This window comes from Tursiops truncatus, chromosome 3, assembly GCF_011762595.2.
Source record: "Tursiops truncatus isolate mTurTru1 chromosome 3, mTurTru1.mat.Y, whole genome shotgun sequence".
NCBI lineage: Eukaryota > Metazoa > Chordata > Mammalia > Artiodactyla > Delphinidae > Tursiops > Tursiops truncatus.
Genome location: NC_047036.1, coordinates 157,038,497 through 157,063,989, shown reverse-complemented (window position 1 = coordinate 157,063,989; position 25,493 = coordinate 157,038,497). Strand labels below are relative to the sequence as shown.

The window sequence follows — 25,493 nt, the reverse complement described above, 5'->3', positions numbered from 1 at the left end:
TCCAAATCTCTCTGTACCGGCCTCCCCCCGCCGACCTCCAATGTCCTGTAATCCCTCCCAGCTCCGGAAACAGGCACCCCAGGATGACAAACAGCACAGTGAATGACAACAAAACTGGCTGTGTCTCCCCCCATTCCATAGCCCTGGAATCTGCTTCCAGCCACACCTCTGCAGCTCTTCCCATAATCTCAGTTCCCACGCTGTCTTCCAGGTCTGCAGCCTACCTACACAAGAAGGCAGGCAGTGTCACCCTCCCTGGTCCTCGGAGAGGTTCCCCAGCCTCTGACTTCCTTGTACTTCTCTCCCAGGTCCCCTTCCTCACCCACATGGAGCTGGCAAAAGGGAGTGGGTTCTTGGTTCCTAGGAGGAAGGCAGAGAACCCAGGCTTGAGAACCCAAGAATTGTCCCATCTATTCTGGGTCCCTTGCTCATCCGTGTGAATTTTAGAATCAGCATGACAATCTACAATAAAAATCCAGATCCCATATCCAGAAAAGGTAAATCCATAGAGACAGAATGCCGACTGGTGGCATTATGGGTTGAATTACATCCCCCAAAAGATATGCTGAAGTTCTAACCTCCAGTGGCCATGAATGTGACTTTATTTGGAGATACGGTCTTTGCAGATGCACTGAATTTGGGTAGGCTATAATCCAACCATGTGTCCCTAAGAAGAAAAGAAGAGACACAAAGGGAAGGCAGCCATGTGAGGTAGGATGTATGCAGACATGGGAGTGAGGCTGTCACAAATCAAGCAATGCATGTGGCTAACGGGAAAAATGTCGATGAAAGAATATTGCCTGCCATATCAATAAACAAAGGATATTGAACCATCAAGCCGTCACACTGCAGCCACCCCCAGTGATGTACCCTGAGGAGACTCAGGATGAGAAAGCATAGGATACTGGCCTCAGATAGCTGAGGTGCATATCAAAGGAATGATTTCAATGAGCAGACTCTTGCATCTTCTCATACATAGATATGTTCTAAATTCATTAACTTGAGATGTATGGTTTTCTTTAATTATCAGTAATCTCTTGATGTTCCGACTACCTGCTCTGTGTTGCAAAAACTCCTATATATCCTGTGTCCTCCCTTACCTCTTCGGAGGAGTTCCCTTAGAGATATTTGGCAGTCTGCGTCCCAGGCTTAAGTCCTCAGTTTTATCTGCTGAGTAAAACATAACTGTCAATTTTTAGGTTGAGCATCTTTTTTCAGTCAACAAAAGAAGTCTCCCCTAGAGCCTTGGAAGGATCGTGGCCCTGCCAACACACTGAATTCAGACCCTTGGCTTTCAGGACCATGAGAGGATCCATTTCTGCTCTTCTTTTTTATACGCTGACCAGGTTGTGGTACTCTGTTATAGCAGTCATAGGAAACTAATAGTGGTGGTTACCAGCATTATGGGGAGGGGGATATTAGGAGCAACTGGTTGATGGGTACAGGGTTTCCTTTTCGGGTGCTGAAAATGTTTGGAAATTTTTCCAAATTTTCATTTTGCCAATAAAAATATGTGGAAGTACATAGAGATTGCACAACATTGTGAATGTACTGGATGCCACTAAGATGGTCATTTAAAATGGTGACTTTTACGCTATGTGAATTTACCTCTATTTTAAAATTTTAAATAATAAATCAATCAATCCATCCATCCATCCATCCATTCATCCATCTCTCCATCCATCCTTCTGGGGTTTAGACTGAGATTGAATTGAACCCATAGGATAATCGAGAGGAACTGACCACTACTATAGTGAAGTTCTGACCTGTGAATACGTCTTCTTTACATAAGTCTTTTACATGTTTTCTTTTAAAAATTTTTATATTTCTTTATTTATATTTTACATAAGTCTTCTTTATAGGACAGCTGAATTTCTTGTAGATATATTTTCTATAGTTTCCTTATGCATATACAAGGAAATAGTATGGATTCTTATTTTTCTCTGGAAAAGTAGCATAATAGACACCCATTTTCACTAAACAATCTTTTGTAGCGCTCTTTCCATGTCAGTACATAGAGATCATTGTCATTCTTTCATGCTGCATAATAGTCTACATATATGGTTGTATCATCACATAACTAACAGTCCCCATGGATGAACTTCTGGTATATTTCCATCTATGGTGAAGCTGTAATGAATGATGTTGGATGTATACCACTTTGCAAATTCACGGGTATATATGAGCAGCCAGCTCTGGCTCCCCACTCTTCCTTTAACCGGGTGTGTATGGTCCCAACTTAATATAGCCTAGCAACTCAAAACAGAGTCTGTCTCTGGAAGAGTTTTCTCCCAAACAAGCCCCCCATTTTCCAGCTCATGGGAGTGGGGAGAAGGCTCCAGGATATAGCACCTTCAGTCTCTGTGTCACCCTAACCCCATTTCCACTGGCCCAGTTCCAGTTCCCCCATCAGCACAGGTGACCACATGCACACACACACACACACACACACACACACACACACACACACACAGTCACACACTCACCAAGGTGCAAAAGAAACCATTTTCAAGTGCTGAGCTCTTAGCTATTTCTGTCAACTAAAAAAGAATGTACAATGTAAAGGCTGAGAATTATATTTTGTTTTGGGCATTACTGGGGATTTTAGCCTGGGATACAGCCTCTCAGATAGCTCTGAGGGACTGTTCTGAAGAGGTAAGGGAGGAGCCAGGATATATAAGAGGTTTTGCAAACAAAATGAAACAAAACAAAACAAAAAACCCCAAACAGGTAGTCTGAACATGGAAAGATTACTGTTAATTAAAGACAATCTGACACCTCTAGTTAATGAACTTAGTGCTTTTCTCTGTATGGGAAGATGCAAGAATCTGGGCTTATTGAATTAATCCTTTGATATGCACCTTAACCATCTAGGGCCAGTATCCTGCTTATCTCCATCCTTAGTTCCTCTCAGGTCGCACCATCCAGATTGGCTGTGGAGGCTGATGACTTGGTAGCTGCAACATTCACTGATTACTGAAATGGCAGGTGACATTTTGTCTGAATTTCCCTCAAGAAATCAATGCTTGGATGGCTACTGGACAGGGAAGAGCTGACCTAAGACACAGAGCACACTGATGACATGGCCTGGGAGGAACTTCCAGACATGAGACTCACAGAAGTGAACGTCAGTGGAGGCCATCCCTGGGGAGGAGCAGAGATATACCTGCATGGTGACACAACAGGCCTGTGGGAACGTCTCTGAAACTTGAGGTGGAGAGTGAGAGGAAGGGCAAGAGAATAAAGGAGAAGAGAGAGGTGTCTGGGATTGCAGCACAGGGCAGGTAAGCACCTGGGAAGACCAGGCTCACTGTCCCTCCCCTCTCCAGAACTGCCACCCACCCTTCTGTCTAGGCTGTTCCTGGCAATGCACTGCTGTCCTTCTCAAACCAGAAGTGATCAGAGCTGTAGGTGGAGGAAGAAATGAAAGAAGGAGTGAAGAGTTGAAGATGGATTGGGGAAGAGGTGTTCATGCTTCCCCGTGCTTTCCTGTATGGCTGGATACCTGCCCCCATTCCCATTACCTGCCTCCATTCCCATTCCGTTTCCAGTATTATAGATATTTTTTTGGTCACATAAAGGATAAAAACAAATACTCCAGAGCCAAGTGTATGTCAGGAGAAAAAGTTGAATTCTATGCGAGTTGAGGTGTCAGACTGCTGTATCAGAGCCAAAATGTATAATGGCTCAAAATGTGTAATGGTTCATTTCTTGCTCGCTTACTTGGCAGACTAAGTGGCCAGCTGACCTAATGAGTATTCACGTAAATGAGTAAACTAACAAACTTGAATTACACCCTCTTTTTTTCTAAACTGTTAAGACCAATCCAACATGAAAACTGGTGAGGTGTTTACACCTCACTAACGCAAAGTGAACAGGAGTAATCTGCCTGATAACTGATGATGCATGATCAGTTTGGCCTTGACTTTCATTGGACACTGTGGTTCCAAATGGGCCAATCCTGAATGATCCTGCCCAGACTGAAGTCTCCATTTGAGTTTGGACTGAAAATACAGGCCAGGTGCAAGGGGCTTGGTATTAAGATCAGGTTTTTACTTCTACCCATTTTGAGGGGCTATGTCACAGAACCTGCCTTCCCCATAACTCTCTCTCTCTGCTCAGTCTTTGTCTCTGTCCTTACCTTCCTTCTTCTCCCACTTCTGTCTTCTCATTTTTCTTCTCTGCTTTGGCAGTAAGATCCCAGAATTGTTTCATTCAAAAGATTTGGGGGAGTGCCCTTCTAAGCCAGTTGTCACTTACCTTTCCTTCAACAAAGGGACTTTGAGAATTTAAAAATTTATTTATTTATTTATTTATTTATGGCTACATTGGGTCTTCGTTGTTGCGCCTGGGCTTTCTCTAGTTGCTGCGAACAGGGGCTCCTCTTTGTTATGGCGCACAGGCTTCTCATTGCAGTGGCTTCTCTTGTTGTGGAGCACAGGCTCTAGGCGCTTGGGCTCAGTAGTTGTGGCTCGCGGGCTCTAGAGCACAGGATCACTAGTTGTGGCACACGGGCTTAGTTACTCCGCGGCATGTGGAATCTTCCCCGACCAGGGCTCGAACCCATGTCCCCTGCATTGACAGGCGGATTCTTAACCACTGAGCCACTAGGGAAGTCCTGGGACTTTGAGAATTTTATTAAATCTTTAAGCAACATCCCCCCCGCCCCCGCACCACCCAAGAAAAGGCCACACTCTCAAAACATTTCACACACAATCATAGAGGGTTCCTAAATCTGCTGAAGCCACAGAACCCAGGAGACCTGGTCTGAATCCATTTTCTGTTTTTCTCACATGAGGGTGTAGACAAAGAATGTCACCTGCGATTTCAGTAAACAAAGGATGTTGGGGCCTTAAAGCGATCAGCCACTGCAGCTGCACCCTAAGGGGAATTCAGGATGGAGAAAAATGGGGAGAATGGGATAATGGCCCTAGATAGTTAAGATGCATATCAAAAGAATGATTTCAATAAGCCCAGACTCTTGCATGTGCCCTTACATAGAAAAGCACTAAAATTATTAACTTGAGTTGTCTGCATTTTTTGTGTGATTAGCGGTAATCTTTTGATGTTCGACTACATGTTGTTTTTTTTTCCCACAAAATCTCCTATATATCCTGGCTCCTCCCTTACCCCTTTGGAACTGTTCCTCAGAGCTATCAGAGAGGCTGTGTCCTGGCTATTAGTCCTCAGTAAGACCACCAAATAAAACATAATTCTTCACTTTTAGGTTGTGCAATGTTTGTTCAGTCAACAAGGGAAACATCCCAAATTCTATGTGTGGCATTTCCAGGGACAAGAATGTTGTCCTCTGAGTTATAAACAGCATCTGAGTAAATAACAAGCAAATGCAGTGTCCTTCAACTACAATGATGATTAGAAAACAGAAAGCAAAAGTGGACTCTAGAGCTCATTTCTACCAGAAGGAAATACCACGAGAATGCATCCCTGGCATGGGGAGAGGTACAGACAGCAAGGGGACTGAGTGGGCCTTATTTAGATTCCAAATCCAAAAACTAGCACTAAAAAGATATATTTACATCCATCATGGAGATTTAATTATGCACCAGGCATTAAGCACTACCAAGGATTACTGTTAATATTGTTGGATGTGACAAGGTCCTGAAATTCTGTAAGAAAATGCCCATGTTTTTTAGAAACTCCTTCCTGAGTTCTGTAGGTGTGGAATGGCAAGTTGTCTAGGATTTGCTTTGGGATTGAGTTCAGCAAAGAAATGGACAGAGATGAAGCAAATGTGGTAGTTATGCAACTGGGTGGTGGATATAAGGAGAGGTCCGTATATTCTTCTTTCTACTTTAATGTTTGTTTGAAATGTTTCTAAGTACAAATGCTTTTGACAAGCAAATGTAGTTTTTAGGAAGGCAGGCCTAGGGCAAATACACAAGTGACTTTTATTTCAAGTGGTAATAGGTTGTTATTTTTCTGCCTCGAGTGCTTCCAGCTGCTCGAAGGATGCACTTAACCCTCTTCAGGAGGTGTGGTCCGCATTCCCTCCCCCACCAGTCTTATATTTATCCCTCAGTCCCCAGGGGTCCTGCAGCTAGTAGAGCAGGCTCTGGGCCTGGCCTCAACACAAGGTTGAGAAGTGTAGTGGCCTGGTTTCCTCTCAGATGACCCATCATCTTGTCCATAACCACAGCAGAACCTGTTGGTGAGTGACAGTGGTGTAGTAGGATCAGGTCTGCACGTCACCCACATTCCACAGCATCCCCGCTACCAGTAAAGAACGACTTCTGAACTAGAGGATGGTAAAACCAACCTTGTGTTTGTGTATGTAACATTGTGCCACTTATATTACCAGAAAGTAGGTTCTTGTCTCGTTGAAGAAAGAATTCAGAGACAGGACACGGAGGCCAAGAAAGCAAAGTGAGGATTTATTAAGCGATAATACACTCTCAGAAAGGAGAGCAAGCAGGCTCATGTGAGTAGCTGCCCTGAGTTCCTTTGGCAAACTGGTTAAAAACGTTTGGGTGGAATATTCACTGGGGAGGGAGGGGGGTATTTCCTGATTATTTATCCCAGCTACACCTTCCTGAGGGGAGGAGGGATTTTTGTTCTTATCTGGTCTTGATTAGAAGAGTCACGGCCTTGGTGCATGATGGGAACTTCTTATCTGCAAGGTTCATTTTATTGTAATGAGCAAAAAGTTACATTCCAACACCAGGGATTCTCACCTTTTGCCACCATTATTTGTCTGCCTCCAGGACCCCTGTCACGACAGATATATGGTTTCCTGTCAGTCCAGAGGTTTCTGCTTTTCTTTGTCTGCCCAAGAACCCCCATCATTCACAAGATGTATGGTTTCCTGCCACTCCGTCCATGACCCCCCTTTTCTTCTCTGCTCATATCTAGCTCTCTGTCTGCTCTAACTCTTAGAAAGCACTTGCTTACACACTTGCTGCAATCCCTACACCAGCTGCTACCTCTATTGCTCCTACAAATCAAAGCATAAACCAGCAGGCTGCAGACTCTTAACACAAGCAAGGAGGATGCTGCCTTTCCTGCTTTGCCTCGTTTACACCACCACCTGGGAGACATGACAGAGGGTCCAGGAAGTCCCAGTGGAAATAAGGGGTCTTGTATGGACCAGAATACTGCCTCCCCTACTCCATTCTGGGCTCCAGGTTCCTGGGATCCGGGACCTTGGGACCTAGCACCTTACTCCCAAGGACTTGGGAGGAAATTCACTCCTGAGCAAAGCTGGTAGGAACAGAAAAACCTCTATATGGCTGAAGAATTAGCAGAGCCAGAGAAACTGCTTAGACTCCTCAGTTTGCTAGCAAGCAAAAAATGAGGTGATGCTGAGCTGGGCAGGCACTCACCCATGGAAGAACTTACAGAACTCTGGTATTCCTGAGGGGAGAATCCAGTACATCACTGGAAGGAAAAGTAAAAGAAAAATACAAGTCTGGTTGCAGCAGAGATGGTAAGAGAAAGTTTTCCTGTGCTGGCCTCCCCCAAGAAAACACTGAATGGGAATGATTTATCTGGTGGAGGTGACCGCTCCTGTAGGGTAAAAGGAAAGCAGTGAGTGAGTACCCAGCTACTTCATCTGATCAGTCAGGGTCGGAGAAATCCATTTTTTTTGCACCAGCACCTCTAGTACTAAGGTGGGGATAAGAATTTAAGGTATATTAAAGGGATTGTGTTGAGCAGGAAGTCATCCCATGAGCCTCTTGGAGTACCATCCCCAGGGATCTCCCTACCAGGTCCACTGGCAACCCAGGTGGGCACGAATGCCAAACCCACACGTCCCCACTCTGCTACTGGCTCCTGTGTGCTCCCAAGTGCATCTGGGAGAACAAGTTCTGGTAGGCAAGGAGTGGGGTCTGAAGACAGGATATGATGGTTGGCAAGAGGGACATCACAAACTTGTCTATAGTGGAAAACAAAAGAGGGGTTTCAAAAGTCAGCCTGGTGTATTGTAAGGACCAGAGAAAAGATAAAAGCTTAAAATTTTGTCTACAAAGGGAAGCAAGAAGAGAGGAGCAAATAATCCTTCACAAGCACAGAAGAAAAACTGAGATAATAACACCACAGAACATAACACCACATCTGCTGAAGGCAAAGAGTGAAGGTGATGTCTACTACTTCAAATATGAAAGCAGCATTGCATAACTAAAATGAAAATAACCACGCAGGGAAATAATAGCATCAAAAAAGAAACTGATAATTCTCAAGCATACAAACTCAAAGGCACAGAATATTGTGATCTAAGTGATAAAGAATTCAAAACAGCAGTCGTGAGAAACTCAGTGAGTCACATGAAAACTCAGAAAGACAACTCAATGAATTCAGGAATAAAATATATGAACTAAGTGGGTTATTTGCCAAAGAGATGGAAATTAAAAAAAAAAAGAACCAAACAGATAGCCTGCAGCTGAAAAATTCGATGAATGATAAGAAGAATGCAATAGGGAGTATCTAAAGCAGGGCAGACAAGGTGGAAGAAAGAGTAAGTAACTTGGAGGATGGGAATTTTGAAATACACAGTTAGAAGAGAAGAAAGAAATATAATTTTAAAAGATCAAAGAAAGCCCTTGTGGAGAGAAGGGACAAGATGGCAGAGTAGAGGCAGCTTGAACTCACCTCCTCTCATGAGAACACCAAAATCACAAATAACTGCTGAACAACCATCGATGAAAAAGACCATAACATACCAAAAACATATCTTACATCCAAAGACATAAAGAGGACACCACAATGAGATGGTAGGAAGGGAGCACTCATGATATAATGAAATCCTATACCCCTGGGTGGGTGACCCACAAACTGGAGAATAATTACATTGCAGAAGTTCTCCCACAAGTGTGAGTTCTGAGCCCTATGTCAGGCTCCCAAGCTGGGGGTCTGACATTGTGAAGAGGAGCCACCAGAGCATTTGACTTAAAAGATCAGCGGGGTTTGATTGCAGCAGCTCCATAGAACTGCGGAAAACAGAGACTGCCCTTGGAGGGTACACACAAGGTCTCATGCATACTGGGACCCAGAGAAAAATCAGTAACTTCACAGGAGCCTGGACCAGACCTTCCTGCTATTCTTGCAGCGTTTACTGGGGATGTGGGAGGCGGCTACAGCTCATTCTAAGGATGAGGACACTGGTGGTGGAGGTATCAGGGAGTAGTCATCGGCTTGAGCTCCCCCAAAACCCAGCAGGCTCCAGTGCCTGGTCACCTCAGGCCAAACAACCAACAGGGCCCACACAGCTCTGCCCATAATATAAACAGATGAAACGCTCCAACCAAAAGACACAGACTGGCTGAATGGATACAAAAACAAAAAACAAACAAAAAGATATATGTTGTCTAAAGAGATCCAATTCAGATCTAGAGAAACATACAGATTGAAAATGAGTGGGTGGAAAATGTTATTCCATGCAAATGGAAATCAAAAGAAAGCTGAAGTAGCAGTACTCATATCAGACAAGATAGATGTTAAAATAAAGACTGTTACAAGAGACAAAGAAGGACACAACAAAATGATCAATCCAGGAGAAGATCTTACAATTGTAATATATATACACCCAACATCGGAGCACCTCAATATATAAGGCAAATACTAACAGACATAAAAGGAGAAACTGAGTAAGACAATAATACTGGGAAACTTTAACACCCAACTTACATCAATGGACAGATCATCCACATGGAAAATCAATAAGGAAACACAGGTCTTAAATGACACATTAAACCAGTTGGACTTTTATTTGATATTAATAGAGCATTCCATCCAAAAACATCGGAATGTATATTCTTTTGAAGTACACATGGTACTTTCTCCAGGATAGATCACATACTGGGCCACAAAGCAAGCCTCAGTAAATTTAAGAAAACTGAAATCCTATCAAGCATCTTTTCCAACCACAACACTATGAAATTAGAAATCTACTGTAAGAAAAAAACTACAAAAACACAATCATATGGAGGCTAAACATATGCTAATAAACAACCAATGGATAAGTGAAGAAATCAAAGAGGAAATAAAAAAATACCTACAGACAAATGACAATGAAAACACAAAGATCCAAAACCTATGGGACAGAGCAAAAGCAATTCTGAGAGTGTAATATATAGTGATACAATCTTACCTCAGGAAACAAGAGAAGTTTCAAACAACCTAACCTTACACCTAAAGCAACTAGAGAAAGAAGAACAAACAAAACCCAAAGTTAGTAAAAGGAAACAAATCATAAAGATCACAACAGAAATAAATGAAATAGACTAACAATAAAATTAGAAATGAAAAAGGAGAAGTTACAACAAACACCACAGAAATACAAAGGATCAGAAGAGACAACTACAGCAAGTATATGCCAATAAAATGGACAACCTAGAAGAAATCAAGTTCTTAGAAAGGTACAGCCTTCTAAGACTGAACCAGGAAGAAATACAAAATGTGAACAGACCAATCAAAAGTACTAAAATAGAAACTGTGATTAGAAAATATCCAACAAAGAAAAGTCCAGGACCAGATGACTTCACAGATGAATTCCATCAAACATTTAGAGAAGAGTTAAAACTTATCCTTCTGAAAATTTCCAAAAAATTGCAGAGGAAGGAACACTCCTAAGCTTATTCTACAAGGCCGTAATCACCCTGATACCAAAACCAGTCAAAGATATCACAAAAAAAGAAAAGTACAGGCCAATACCCCTGATAAACATAGATGCAAAAATAATCAACAAAATGCTAGCAAACTGAATCCAACAACACATTAAAAGCATCATGCACCATGATCAAGTGGAATTTTATCCCAGGGAGGCAAGGATTCTTCAATATAGGCAAATCAATGAATGTGATACATCACATTAACAAATTGCAATATAAAAAGCATATGATCATCTCAGTAGATGCAGAAAAAGATTTTGACAAAATCCAACACCCATTTGTGATAAAAACTCTCCAGTACGTGAACATAGAGGGAACTTACCTTGATGTAATAAAGGCCATATATGACAAACCCACAGCAAACATTCACAATGGTGAAGAAGTGAAAGCATTTCCTCTAAGAGCAGGAACGAGACAATGATGTCCATTCTTGCCACTCTTATTCAAGATAGTTTGGAAGTTCTAGCCACAGTAATCAGGAAAGAAAAAGAAATAAAAGAATATGAATTGGAAAAGAAGAAGTAAAACTGTCACTGTTTGCAGGTGACATGACAGGATACATAGAAAATCCTAAAGATGCTACCAGAAAACTGCTAGAGCTCATCAATGAATTTGGTAAAGTTGCAGAATACAAAATTAATACACAGAAATCTCTTGCATTCCTATACAGTAAAAATGAAAGATCAGAAAGAGAAACTAAGGAAACAATCCCATTTACCATCACATCAAAAAGAAAAAAATACCTAGGAATAAACCTACTTAAGGAGGCAAAAGACCTATTCTCAGAAAACTACAAAATGCTGATGAAAGAAATCAAAGTTGACACAAACAGATTGAGAGATATACCATGTTCCTGGATTGGAAGAATCAATATTGTCAAAATGATTATACTACCCAAAGCAATCTATGGATTCAATGCAATCCCTATCAAATTACCAAGGGACTTTTTTACAGAACTAGAACAAAAATCTTAAAATTTGTATGGAGACATTAAAGACCCCAAATATCAAAGCAATCTTGAGAAAGAAGAATGGAGCTGGAAGAATCAGGCTCCCTGACTTCAGACTATACAACAAAGCTACAGTAATCAAAACAGTATGGTACTGGAACAAAAACATTAATATAGATCAATGAAACATGATAGAAAGTCCAGAGATAAACCCATGCACCTATGGTCAACTAACCTATGACAACGGAAGCAAGAATATACAATGGAGAAAAGACAGTCTCTTCAATAAGTGGTGCTGGGAAAACTGGACAGCTACATGTAAATGAATGCAATTAGAATATTCTCTATCACCATACCCAAAAATAAACTCAAATGGATTAAAGGCCTAAATGTAAGACCAGATACTATAAACACTTATAGTGTAGAAGAAAATATAGGCAGGACACTCTTTGACATAAATTGCAGCAAGATCTTATTTGACCCCCTTCTAGAGTAATGAAAATAAAATCAAAAGTAAAAAATTCAACCTAATGAAACTTAAGAGCTTTGGCACAGCAAAGGAAACCACAACCAAAACAAAAAGACAACCCACAAAAAGGGGGAAAATATTTGCAAATGAAGTGACCCACAAGGGATTAATCTCCAAAATATACAAACAGGTCATGCAGCTCAATATAAAAAACAAACAAACAACAAACAACACAATCAAGAAATGGTCTGAGATCTATGTAGACATTTCTTCAAAGAAGACATACAGATGGATAAAAGCTCATGAAAAGATGCTCAACATCACTAATCATTAGAGAAATGTAAATCCAGACTACAATGAGGTAACACCTCACACTAGTCAGAATGGCCATCATAAAAAAATCTACAAACATTAAATGCTGAAGAGGGTGTGGAGAAAAGGGAACCCTCCTACACTGTTGGTGGGAATGTAAGTCGGTACACCGATTATGGAGAACAGTATGGAGGTTCCTTAAAAAACTAAAAATAGAAGTACCATATGATCCAGCAATCTGACTCCTGGGCATATATCTGCAGAAAACCACAATTCAAAAAGATATATACACCCCAATATTCATTGCAGCACTATTTACAATAGTTAAGACATGGAAGCAATCTAAATGTCCATCAACATAGGAATGGATAAAGAATATACGCATGTATACAATGGAATATTAGTCAGCCAGAAAAAAAGAAATAATGCCATTTGCAGCAACACGGATGGACTAGAGATCTTCATACTAAGTGATGTAAGTCCGAGACAGACAAATATCATGATATCACTTTGCTGTATACCTGAAACTAGCGCAACATTGTAAATCAACTATACTTCAATAAAAATTTTTAAAAATTAAAAAAAGTAATATGTGAGAAAATGTATTACATATTTTGACATTACCATACATAGAAAAAATGTGATACATATATACAATGGAATATGACTCAGCTATTAAAAAGAATGAAGTAAATATCATTTGCAGCAATATGGATGGACCTAGAGATTATCATATTAAGTGAAGTAAATCAGACAGACAAAGAGAAATATTATATGATATCACTTCTATGTGGAATCTAAAAAAATGATACAAATTGACTTATTTACAAAGTAGAAACAGACTCTGTCTTAGAAAACAAACTTATGGCTACCAAAGGTGAAAGATGGGGGAGGGATGGACAAATGAGGAGTTTGGGATTAACATATACACATTACTATGTATAAAATAGATAATCAACAAAGACCTACTGTATAGCAGAGGGAACTCAATAGTCTGTAATAACCTAATAGGAAAAGAATCTGAAAAAGAATAGATATACGTATATGTATAACTGATTCACTTTCCTGTATAGTAGAAATTAACACACCATTGTAAATCAACTCTACTCCAATAAAAATTAGAAAGGTCTTCTTTAATGCATCCAAGCCACAGGAGACAAGCCAGCTTGAGCCAGGAGCAGCTGAGAAGGGTCAAGTTGAAAAACACTGACTTGAGGCTGAGTGGAAATGAGAAACACAGACTTTGGCCACTGGAAATGGTCATGAGGGATGCATGGGGATCAGAACCAGAAATGGGTGACTGGAAGGAAAGTAAACTTTGGGAACTTCCTTGCCTTCCTGCTTCTTGCCACCTGTCTCTCTTGCCATGCCTACACCTTCTTACCAACTTTTCCTCATCACTTGCTTTCCTGACAGTCTCAGCTATCCAAAATCAAATAGCCCTATGACATTTATCACACAAATAGAAAAAAAATGCTAAATATGTATGGAACCACAAAAGACCCCAAATAACCAAAGCAATCATGAAAAAGAAGAATCAAAACAGAGGCATCACACTTCCTGATTTCAAAGCTGTAGTAATTCAAGGAGATCAAGATGGCAGAATAGGAGGACCTGGGGTTCACCTCTCCCCCAAAATACATCAAGAATACTACTACAAGTGGAAAAATTTGCACAGAGCACCTGCTGAACACGAGCAGAGGGCCTAGGAGACATAAAAGGACAGGAAAAGATCCCAGCATAACTGGGTAGGACGAAGGGGAGAAAGGGAAGCAAAAGAAAAGAGGAAACAGGATGGGACCCACACCCTTGGTGGGAAGCTGAAGGAAAGGAGGGGTTACCACACCCAGAGAGATACCCTCACCAGTGGCGAGATACGCTGAAATAGAGAGGGGACTTTGGGGGCTAGTGTAAGAAAGTACAGAGGCCAGTCTGTGGCAGGCAGGACAGAGTGAGACTTGCACAGGCAGTCTGTGCCACAGCCCTAGGTGCCCCAGCCTGAGATGGTTGTCCGCCAATGCTGGCAGGGGCTGGGTGCTGAAGTGTGGAGAGTGGACCAGAGAGAGGACTGATATTGGCAGCACGGAGAGAGCCTGAGGCGTCAGGAGTGAGGAATTCCACAGCTGGGAATGCTCCTGGAGGAAGTGATGTCTGCCTTGGGAGTAAGGGACCATTGTTGAATGCTGCACAAGGGATGCAGCCACCACTGCAAACTCTCTCCCCACATGCCAGCCTGCCTCTGCAGGCACTGCGAGAGATTTCCACCAGAGCGAGCATGCCTCAGTCTGTCTCAGCCTCCAACCAGCCCCTGCCTCCTCAGGCATTAGAGGGGGAATCCCATTGGAGTGAGCGTGTGCACCCCAGTCGTGGCTGGCTTATCCCTCTTCCCTGAGAAAGCATGCATGCCCCTGTCTGTAGCAGCCTCTTGACCCTCACACGTAAGCAAGCAAGTGTGCCCCAGTCATCTGCTGCCTTTGACCCCTTCTCGCCTGGGCAGGGAAGAGAGGCCTGAGGGTGACCCACATGCAGAGGTGGGGCCAAAACCAAAGGTGAGCCCCAAGCTCAGCAGCTGTGCAACTAAGGAAGAGGAACTAAAATCTCTTGGCACCACTGTACAAGCCATGGATTAAACCCAAATGATTGGCCTGGTAAACCCAGCGTCTGCTGAATATATGAATGGACAATGAGTGTTCTCACAACTGAGACTGGTCTAGCTTTAGCAGCTGTGGATTTTGGTGGCACATACATGCTGGAGTTGGGCCAGGTCAGAGTCTGAACTGCCCCCAAAGTACCCACAGTGGGTCTAGACACATACGTAGAGGTCTTGGTGGGTGTCGTGGGGAGGCGGGGGGTTGGCTGTGGCTCCTGTGAGGTCAAGGACACTGATAGCAGAGGTCCCAGGGAATTTTTTTTCTTATTTTTAAAATTTTTACTTTTTGATTTTGTTTTGTTTTGCTGTGGTTGTTTTATTTATTTATTTTTAATATATTTTTTATTTTTCTATTTTTATTTATTTCTTGTCTTGTTGCTTTGTTTTTTGGGTTTTAAAATTTTTTGTATTTGTTTTGTTTTCAACTTTTTTGTCGTTTTTGTGTGTTTTTTGGTTTGCTTTAAAAATTTTTTGTTTTTTATTTTTTTATTTTTGTTTTTATTGTTTGTTTTGGTCTTTGTGTTTAGTTGTTTGCTTGATTTTTGTTTTCTTTTTTGTGTGGTATGTTTGTTTGTTGTTTCTGTTTGGTTGTGTTTTTAGTATTTGTCTTGGGTTTTTCCTGTTTGTTTTCTTTTCTTTTTTGTTGTTGTTTTTCTGTTTTTGTTTGTTTAGTTTGTTTTTATTATTTGTCTTGGGTTTTGTTTGTCTCTTTGTTTGTTATTTTATTTATTTATTTATTTGCCATACCACACAGCTTGGAGGGTCTTTGTTCCCTGGCCAGGGGTCAAGCCTGAACCCCCATGGTGGGAGTGCTGAGTCCAGGCTGCTGGACCACCAGAGAATTCCTGGCCACAGGTAATATCAATTGGTGTGAGCTTTCCCAGAGGTCCTATCTCAGCACCAAGACCCAGCTCCTCACAACAACCTGCAAGCTCCAGTGCTGGATGTCTCAGGCCAAACAATCAGCAAGACAGGAACACAGCCCCACCCATTAGCAGACAGGCTGCCTAAAGTTGTACTAAGCTCACAGACACCCAAAACACACCCTCTGTTGTGGCACTGGCCCCCAGAAAGAGAAGAACCAGCTCTACCCACCAGAACATAGGCACCAGTCCCTCCAACCAGGAAGCTTACACAAGCCCCTTGACCCACCTCACCCACCAGGGCGCAGACACCAGAAGCAAGAGGAAATACAACCCTGCAACCTGTAGAAAGGAGACCACAAACAGAGTAAGTTAAACAAAATGTGATAACAGAAAAATATTTTGCAGATGAAGGAGCAAGGTAAAAACCCACAAGACAAAAAATGAAGAGGAAATAGGTAATCTAATGGAAAAAGAATTCAGAGTAATGATAGTAAATATGATCCAAGATCTTAGAAATTGAATGGAGGCACGGATGAAGAAGATACAAGAAATGTTTAACAAGGACATAGAAGAACTAAAGACGAAAAAAAGAAATGAACAATACAGTAACTGAAAAGAAAAATACACTAGAAGGAATCAATAGCAGAATAACTGAAGCAGAATGGATAAGTGAGCTGGAAGATAGAATGGTGGAAATAAATAAAGTGGGACAGAATAAATAAAAAGAATGAAAAGAAATGAGGACAGTCTCAGAGACCTCTGGGACAGCATTAAACATAGCAACATTAGAATTATAGGGGCCCCAGAAGAAGAAGAGAAAGAGAAAGTGTCTGAGAAAATATTTGAGGAGATTATAGTTGAAAACTTCCCTAAAGTGGGAAAGGAAATAGTCAGCCAGGTACAGGAAGAACAGAGAGTCCCATACAAGTAAACCCAAGGAGAAACACACTGAGACACATATTACTCAAACTAACAAAAATTAAATACAAAGAAAAAATATTAAAAGCAGCAAGGGAAAAGCAACAAGTAACATACAAGGGAATCCCCGTAAGGTTATCAGTTGATTTTTCAGCAGAAACTCTGCAGGCCAGAAGGGAGTGGCATGATATATTCAAAGTGATGAACGGGAAAAACTTACAACCAAGATTACTATAACCAGCAAGGATCTCATTCAGATTCAACAGAGAAATCAAAAGCTTTACAGACAAGCAAAAGCTAAGAGAATTCAGCACCACCAGACCAGCTCTACAACAAATGCTAAAGGAACTTCTCCAGGATAGATCATAACATGAGACACAAATCAAGCCTTAGTAAATTTAAGAAAATTAAAATCACATCAAGTATCTTTTCTGACCACAACGCTATGAGACTACATACGAATTACAGGAAAAAGTCTGTAAAAAATACAAACTCATGGAAGCTAAACAATACACTACTAAATACCCAAAAGATCACTGAAGAAATCAAAGAGGAAATCAAAAAATACCTAGAAACAAATGACAATGAAAACATGATGACCCAAAACCTATGGGATGCAGCAAAAGCAGTTCTAAGAGGGAACTTTATAGCAATACAATCCTACCTCAAGAAATAAGAAACATCTCAAATAAACAACTGAACCTTACACCAAAAACAATTATAAAAAGAAGAAAAAAAACCCCCAAAGTTAGCAGAAGGAAAGAAATCATAAAGATCAGATCAGAAATAAATGAAAAAGAAATGATGGAAACAATAGCAAAGATCAATAAAACTAAAAGCTGGTTCTTTGAGAAGATAAATAAAATTTATAAAACATTAGCCAGACTCATCAAGAAAAAAAGGGAGAAGACTCAGATCAATAGAATTAGAAATGAAAATGGAGAGATATCAACTGGCACTGCAGAAATACAAAGGATCATGAAGGATTACTACAAACAACTATATGCCAATATAATGGACAACCTGGAAGAAATACTACAAACAACTATATGCCAATATAATGGACAACCTGGAAGAAATGGAAATTCTTAGAAAAGCACAACCTTCCAGGATTGAACAAGGAAGAAATAGAAAATATAAACAGACAAATTACAAGCACTGAAATTGAGACTGTGATTAAAAATCTTCCAACAAACAAAAGCCCAGGACCAGATGACATCACAGGCGAATTCTATCAAACATTTAGAGAAGAGATAACACGTATACTTCTCAAACTCTTCCAAAATATAGCAGAGGGAGGAACACTCCCAAACTCATTCTACAAGGCCACCATCATCCTGATACCAAAACCAGACAAAGATGTCACGAAGAAAGAAAACTACAGGCCGATATCACTGATGAACATAGATGCAAAAATCCTCAACAAAATACTAGCAAACAGAATCCAACAGCACATTAAAAGGATCATATACCATGATCAAGTGGGGTTTATTCCAGGAATGCAAGGATTCCTCAGTATACGCAAATCAATCAATGCGATAAAACATATTAACAAATTGAAGCAGAAAAACCATATGATCATCTCAATAGATGCAAAAAAAGCTTCTGACGAAATTCAACACCCGTTTATTATATAAACCCTCCACAAAGTAGGCACAGAGGAAACTTACCTCAACATAATAAAGGCCATATATGACAAACCCACAACCAACATCGTTCTCAATGGTGAAAAATGGAAACCATTTCCTCTAAGATCAGGAACAAGACAAGGTTGTCCACTCTCACCACTATTATTCAACATAGTTTTGGAAGTTTTAGCCACAGCAATCAGAGAAGAAAAAGAAATAAAAGGAATCCAAATCGGAAAAGAAGAAGTAAAACTGTCATTGTTTGCAGATGATATGATACTATACATAGAGAATCCTAAAGATGCTAACAGAAAACTACCAGAGCTAATCAATGAATTTGGTAAAGTAGCACGATACAAAATTAATGTACAGAAATCTCTTGCATTCCTATACACTAATGATGAAAAATCTGACAAAAGACCTGTATGTATAAAACTATAGGACATTGATGAAAGAAATTAAAGGTGATACAAACAGATGGAGAGATATACCATGTTCTTGGATTGGAAGAATCAACATTGTAAAAATGACTATACTACCCAAAGCAATCTACAGATTCAATGCAATCCCTATCAAATTACCAATGGCATTTTTTACAGAACTAGAACAAAAAATTTCACAATTTGTATGGAAACACAAAAGACCCTGAATAGCCAAAGCAATCTTGAGAAAGAAAAACTGAGCTGGAGGAATCAGGCGCCTGGACTTGAGACTATACTCCAAAGCTACAATAATCAAGACAGTATGATACTGGCACGAAAACAGAAATATAGATCAATGGAACAGGATAGAAAGCCCAGAGATAAACCCATGCACATATGGTCACCTTATCTTTGATAAAGGAGGCAAGAATATACAATGGAGAAAAGACAGCCTCTTCAATAAGTGGTTCTGGGAAAACTGGACAGCTACATGTAAAAGAATGAAATTAGAGCACTCCCTCACACCATACACATAACACCATACACTCCCTAACACCATACCCACCATACACATGGGTACATTTTCACAAGTGTTTTTCTTACGTTTTATCAGGGACCTGTTTGGGGCCGTACCATCCTCTCAGGGCAGAGCGTGCCTTTTCCCCGCCTGGCTGTGCACGCAGCCTGCATCCACCTGAGCTTGCTGCATTTAAAAACGGCCGCCTAGGGCTTCCCTGGTGGTGCATTGTTTGAGAGTCCGCCTGCCGATGCAGGGGACACGGGTTCGTGCCCCGGTCTGGGAAGATCCCATATGCCGCAGAGCGGCTGGGCCCGTGAGCCATGGCCGCTGAGCCTGCGGGTTCGGAGCCTGTGCTCCACAACAGGAGAGGCCACAGCAGTGAGAGGCCCGCGTACCACAAAAAAAAAAAAAAAAAAAAAAAAATTGTTAAAAAAACCGGCCGCCTAGGGAAGAGGACAGAGCCTCCGCGGTGGCCCCTGACGGGGCTTCAGCACTGGGTGCAGCGTCTGGCTGAGAGCGAACAGGCTGTCCCCGCCCTCCGTGGGGGGTGCGGTTGAGCTGGGGTGGCACCGGGTCTAGTGGCCCAGGTGGCCTGGTGTCAGGGGAACGTGACGGGTGACGAGGCCCCCAGGCCCTGTCGCAGCCCCTGCACAGACCAAATATAGAGTTAAACCTTTTAGAAAAAAGGTGGTGGGTGACAGAAAGCTCCACCCATTCCCGGGTTCCCCAGGGTTGGGCTGCTCCCCATGGTGAGGGTCACTCTGAGTCTGGCATCCCATTTGATAGGCTCTGGGCTGGAGTGGCCACAGTGCCCAGTGTGGGCTGAGGCCTGATGCCCTTGAATGCATAACTCACAGTCAGACATTCTGGTCCTAGGTCCCCTGTGATCACGTGAGCCTTTGTCAGGACAGGAGTCTGAGAACAGACCTGGGATGGTCACTACAGGGCCAGTAAAATTGGGTGAAAGTGGTCAAAAGGTACACACTTCCAGTAATAAAATAAATAAACCATGGCTATGTAATGTGCTGCATGGTGACTATAGTGAATAATACTGTATATGTATTGGAAAGCTGCTAAGAGACTAGATCTTAAAAGTTCTCAACAAAGGAAAAAATTGTACCTGTGTGGTGACAATGCGGTGATCATTTTGCAATATACAAAATATCAAATCATTATGTTGTACATCTGAATATTATGTGTCAATTATAATCTCAGTAAAATATAAATTATATAAAGTTAAATAAAAGATCCATCTCGTCGGGCTCACAGGAGAAGCAAGTGAGTTCAGAGGGGAAAAATAAATTTTGATATATTTTAGGGAAGTTGGTGATGGGCATGTGATCACGAGGACATACAGCGCAGCCTGCAGGACAGTTCGCCTGGGGGCCCCTTGGGTGATACTGAGCCTTCTCAGGGCTTGTTAGAAATGTGCAGCTGACTGAGGCGAGTGGCTCTCTGCAGGGGGAAGCAACCTCTGTAGATTGTGGCCATGAAAGGATGCCCATGCCAAAGCACAGCCCAGAGGTTTGCCCGGTGGACTCTGAGAAAGGAAATGCCCACTGGCTAGGTCAGAGTTCAGCTGGGTTGTTCTAGACCCAGTTTCATCGTGGCTGAGGGAGAATGTAAAGCCAGCATTAGGAGCAGTTGGGAAGGAGTGGACAATTGCCCAAACCTTCACCTAGAAACAATCATGGAGCAGTCCTGTGAAATTAGGGATTTCTCCACATGTCACTTTCTGTCTGCTTGTTGTAAAATTTATTTAAAAATATTTTTTATTGAAGTATAGTTGATTTACAATGTTGTGTTCCTTTCAGGTGTATAGTAAAGTGATTTAGTTATACATATGTATATGAATATATAGTCTTTCTTTACATTCTCTTCCCTTATAGGTTATTACAAGATATTGACTATAATTCTCTGTGCTATACGGTAGGTCCTTGTTGGTTACCTATTTTGTATATAGTAGTGTGTATATTTTAATCCCAAACTCCTAATTTATCCCTCCCACCCTTTCCCTTCTGGTAACCATAAGTTTATTTTTTATGTCTGTGAGTCTATTTCTGTTTTGTAAATAAGTTCATTTGTACCATTTTTTAGATTCCACTTATAAGTGATATCATACGATGTTTTGTCTTTGTCTGGCTTACTTCACTTAGTGTGATCATTTCTAAGTCCATACATGTTGCTGCAAATGGCATTATTTCATTCATTTTTATGGCTGAGTAATATTCCATTGTGTATATATACCAGATCTTTATCCACTCATCTGTTGATGGACATCTAGGTTGCTTCCGTGTCTAGGCTATTGTAAATAGTGCCGTTATGAACACTGGGGTGCATGTATCTTTTCAAATTATGTTTATCTCTGAATATATGCCTAGGAGTGGGATTGCAGGATCATATGGTAGCTCTATTTATAGTTTTTTAAGGAACACCCATACTGTTCTCCATAGTGGCTGAACCAAATTTAAAATTTACGTTAAATTGATGTATCCACATGTTAGTTTATGAACAAACTGTTAGATGGTGACCAATCCTACTATTTCAAGAAAAATTTAATGGAGGCTTAGCTCTCAAGTGGTGTCAAAGATGACACTGGTGCTGTGAATGGCTCTGAGCTTACTGAAAAGTCCTGTATCCATGGCTCACATTGAGACTGACTGAAAACCACAGTTATTAACTTGAGACTCTGTGTGGCCTCCATTTAACTGATTAAACAGAGAATAACTGTGTTTAAGGATATTTGTATCCCATCTCACTCTACGGGCTAAAACCTAGCCTTTCCTCCCGTCTACCATGAAGGCTCTGTGACTTGTGAAAACATAGTATCAGCAATATTGAGATCATATCTTCAGAAACTATCACTTGCTTACAAACGGGGTCTCAATAAGCTCAAAGCAATCACGGGGGAATGAAAACAGCATGTGAACTGTCAAATTCGTCCTCCCTTTACTTCTTTATCCTAGAAGCAAATCCTCCCTTTATTCTCTAAGCAAAATCATTCTCTATTCTTTCCTTTATTCTCTAATCAAATTCTTATTGAGTGTCTGCTCTGTGCCAGGCACTGTCCCAGCCCTGGAGCTCCAGGAATAGAAATCCTTGATTTCATAGAGCTTAGTTTCCAGGGGAGAGACAAAGGAGTGAGAGAACCAAGTGAAATGTGGGCCAAGCTTGATGTGATAATCAGAGAAGATTAGATTTTTCCCCTAGAGACAAGCACACAGATGGGGACAAGGGCATGGAGATGGTGGATTGTGAAGATGGGCCGGGCCTGAGCTCTACCAGACCAAGACGAAACCAGCACCCGGCTGTGCAGTCTGCTAACCTCTGCACTGCCCTCAGAGGGAGGGTAAGGCTTCCCTGGTACTCCACCTCCGTGTTTGGGTCCCTCTTTTACAGCAGCTTTGCCTGTATTCTAGGTAATACCATGTCCTTTTTATAATTAATAAATAGTGGGATATACATTTGACTGACTGCTGTGTCAGAAAAAATAAAGTAGACATATGAGCGTCCACATAGATGCCCCCAATAATATTGAGTTTAGAAAGTCAGAAACTGATCTTGTTAGGGGTTTCGTTACACAGGCATGGTTGATTAAGCCATTGACCATTGATGACTGAACTCAATCTCCAGCCCTCCTCCCCTCCCTGGAGGTTGTGGGGAAGGAAAGGAAGGAAGGGGCTGAAAGTTCCAACCCTCTAACTCTGGCTTGGTCTTTCTGGCCCCCAGCCCCCATCCTGATGCTCTGTCGTCTCCCCACCCCAGTCATCTCATTAGCTTAAAAAAGAAATTCCTATCACTCTGGAAATTTCAAGGGTTTTAGGAGCTCCTTCCAGGAATTGCAGACAAAGACCAAATAGGTATTTTTATTATAACACAGACTTTAAGCTCAATCCCTTTTGTGGACACCTTAAGGGATCCACATATAGCTTTACTATACAGTTCTCATGGATACATGTATACATTAATATACACCGATAAACATACTGAAGATGAATTGTGGAGAACTATGTTAAATTGAAAAGACTGTGGTGGTCTGTGATGGGGAGAGTAATGGGCTTAGGAAAAGGAGAGAGAGATTGTCAAGGAGGGATTTAGAGTCACGAAAACAAGGTAATTTGAAAACGGGCACTCCCGTCATTTCCCTAGAAGAAACTAGCCAATCCAGGGGCTAAGCACAGCCTTCCCAACAGCCCTTTACAAACAACGTCTCCCCTTGGGAACCCTAAAGAGAGGCGAGATGTGCAGCCTTAAGGAAGCGTACTTGTTCCGTATACCCACCGACAACTTCTAGGTTTGCATACACATCGCACACGTCTCTCATCAACTCCGCACTCCAGACTGGTCCCCCAGAATCATATCCCTGCCCCTCCCTTGAATGGAAACCAATTGCTCTTATCTAAGTTTCTGGAGGAAGCTGCAAAGAAAAATACAAGATCTGGTTAGAACCAACTAGGCCCAAGATGGCAAAAGATTTGACTTCCAGCGGACCTTGAGCCTCATTACATGCTCATTGTAATGCATTAGTATGCTAAATGACACATCCACCAGCAACAGGACAGTTGACTATCGCCATAACAACAACCGGAAAAGCCCATACAAGGACTGAAAAGGAGTGTTGCCTCAGTTTCCCATCCAAACCACATCCTTGTTCTCTGGTAAGTAATGAATATTCCTCCCTCTCTTTCCAGTTCCCTCCTGTTCACCTCAACCCTCCAAAACATATGGTATCTCCACCCAAATTGGGTTGAGAAGTTGATTTGCAAGCCAAGTTGCTGCTTCTCCCTTCTTTAGCCCTTGAATAAAGCTTGTGCTATTCAAGGGGTCTCACCCAGGCTAGGGTCCAGGCAAGCAATTCAGTAACAAATTGAACAATGAGAAGCCATTTCATTTCGAATGTGAAAGAAAAATCAGAAGAGTGACCAGTGTAGGGGAGCACGTATTGCCACTCCAAAATGTTTCTCTGGTGTAAGGATTATTTGGGGTTGGTTATTTCTAAGGAACAGAAGACTCAGAAAGTTTTCCTTTTACCTCCCCCTTAAATACTTAAAAGCATTCAAATGGCGGGCTTGTTCCGAGAAGGGAGCTGTCACCAGAGGTAACTAAAAAGAATATGAGCTAGGCATGTAGACTGGGAAATTTACCAAGGTCTATATGTTCGCGTTCCTCTCTGTGTCCCATTGTTTCTACATGGCAAGGCAAATACTTGTTTACCAAGCATTTGCTCTTCCCATTACCCTGTGAATTGTCTTCCTCTGCTCTGAAGTCCTAGACCCCGAGCCTCAGCTCTTTAGGTCAGAATGAATACATAAGCCTTGATTACCTGACCCTATGACAGACTCAGTCCCAGCCCTGCTGCACCTTTAAGTTCCTTAACCTGTCCCATGTTGTCCAGCACCACCTACGTGCTGGCAACTCCCAAATTTATATCTCTGCCGCTGGCCTCTCCTCTGACCTCAGACCCAAATATCCCATTGTTTATACAACATCTCCCGCTTGTATGTCTAGGGTGATCTTTAGTAACTGAACAAGGCCAAACCTGTCTCAAGCCCCCATCCCTCTCTTCCCTTGTCTTATCCCTTTCAGGTAATATCAATGCCACCCCTCATTTGCACATGGGGCTGTCCGCATAATCTTCTCTCACACTTCACATCCTCAATCCTGCAACCTAAACAAATGTATCCAGAATCCAGTCACTCCTCCCATTCTCACCACTATTGCCCTAGCCCTGGGCAGTTCTTAGCCCTCCCTCACTCTCTTAACCACCTGAAAAGGATGACCAGGCCTTCTGCACCAAACCACAGCTCTCCACCAGCCAAGGCTACCTCTCAGGCCTCCAAACACAAAACAAGCATCCCATCACTGCAAGTGCAAAGAGTTTGCTTACTTACCAGTGTCAGAGAGGAAAGACATTTCTGGTGTCAGAGATCAGATTGGAATGTTTCCACTAAAACAGCAGAAAATGTTGAGTCTGGTGAAGTGCTCCCTGCAGCCCCTAGCACAGGACACTCCACAGACCTCTTCTCATCGAGGGAAATGCAGACACGGTAGAGAGCAAGGACTGGCAAACCTCTGTCCTGCCTGGGAAATGAGACCCAGGGTGGGAGGCAGCAGGGAGTACAACAGCCTCTGAC

At 41.8% G+C, this 25,493-nt stretch overlaps 1 long non-coding RNA gene across 2 annotated transcripts; it reads right to left on the bottom strand.

Annotated features, from left to right (window-relative positions):
• Positions 1-534: 534 nt before the first annotated feature.
• Positions 535-25,493, bottom strand: LOC117311684 (uncharacterized). 2 transcript variants are annotated; one of them, XR_004525982.2, is made up of 3 exons: positions 25,251-25,493; positions 1,101-1,170; positions 535-667 (listed from the first exon to the last, which is right to left on the bottom strand). It is a non-coding gene; the product is annotated as an uncharacterized lncRNA (long non-coding RNA). The 2 variants fall into 2 exon arrangements; XR_012331023.1 differs by having other exon boundaries at positions 1,101-1,167.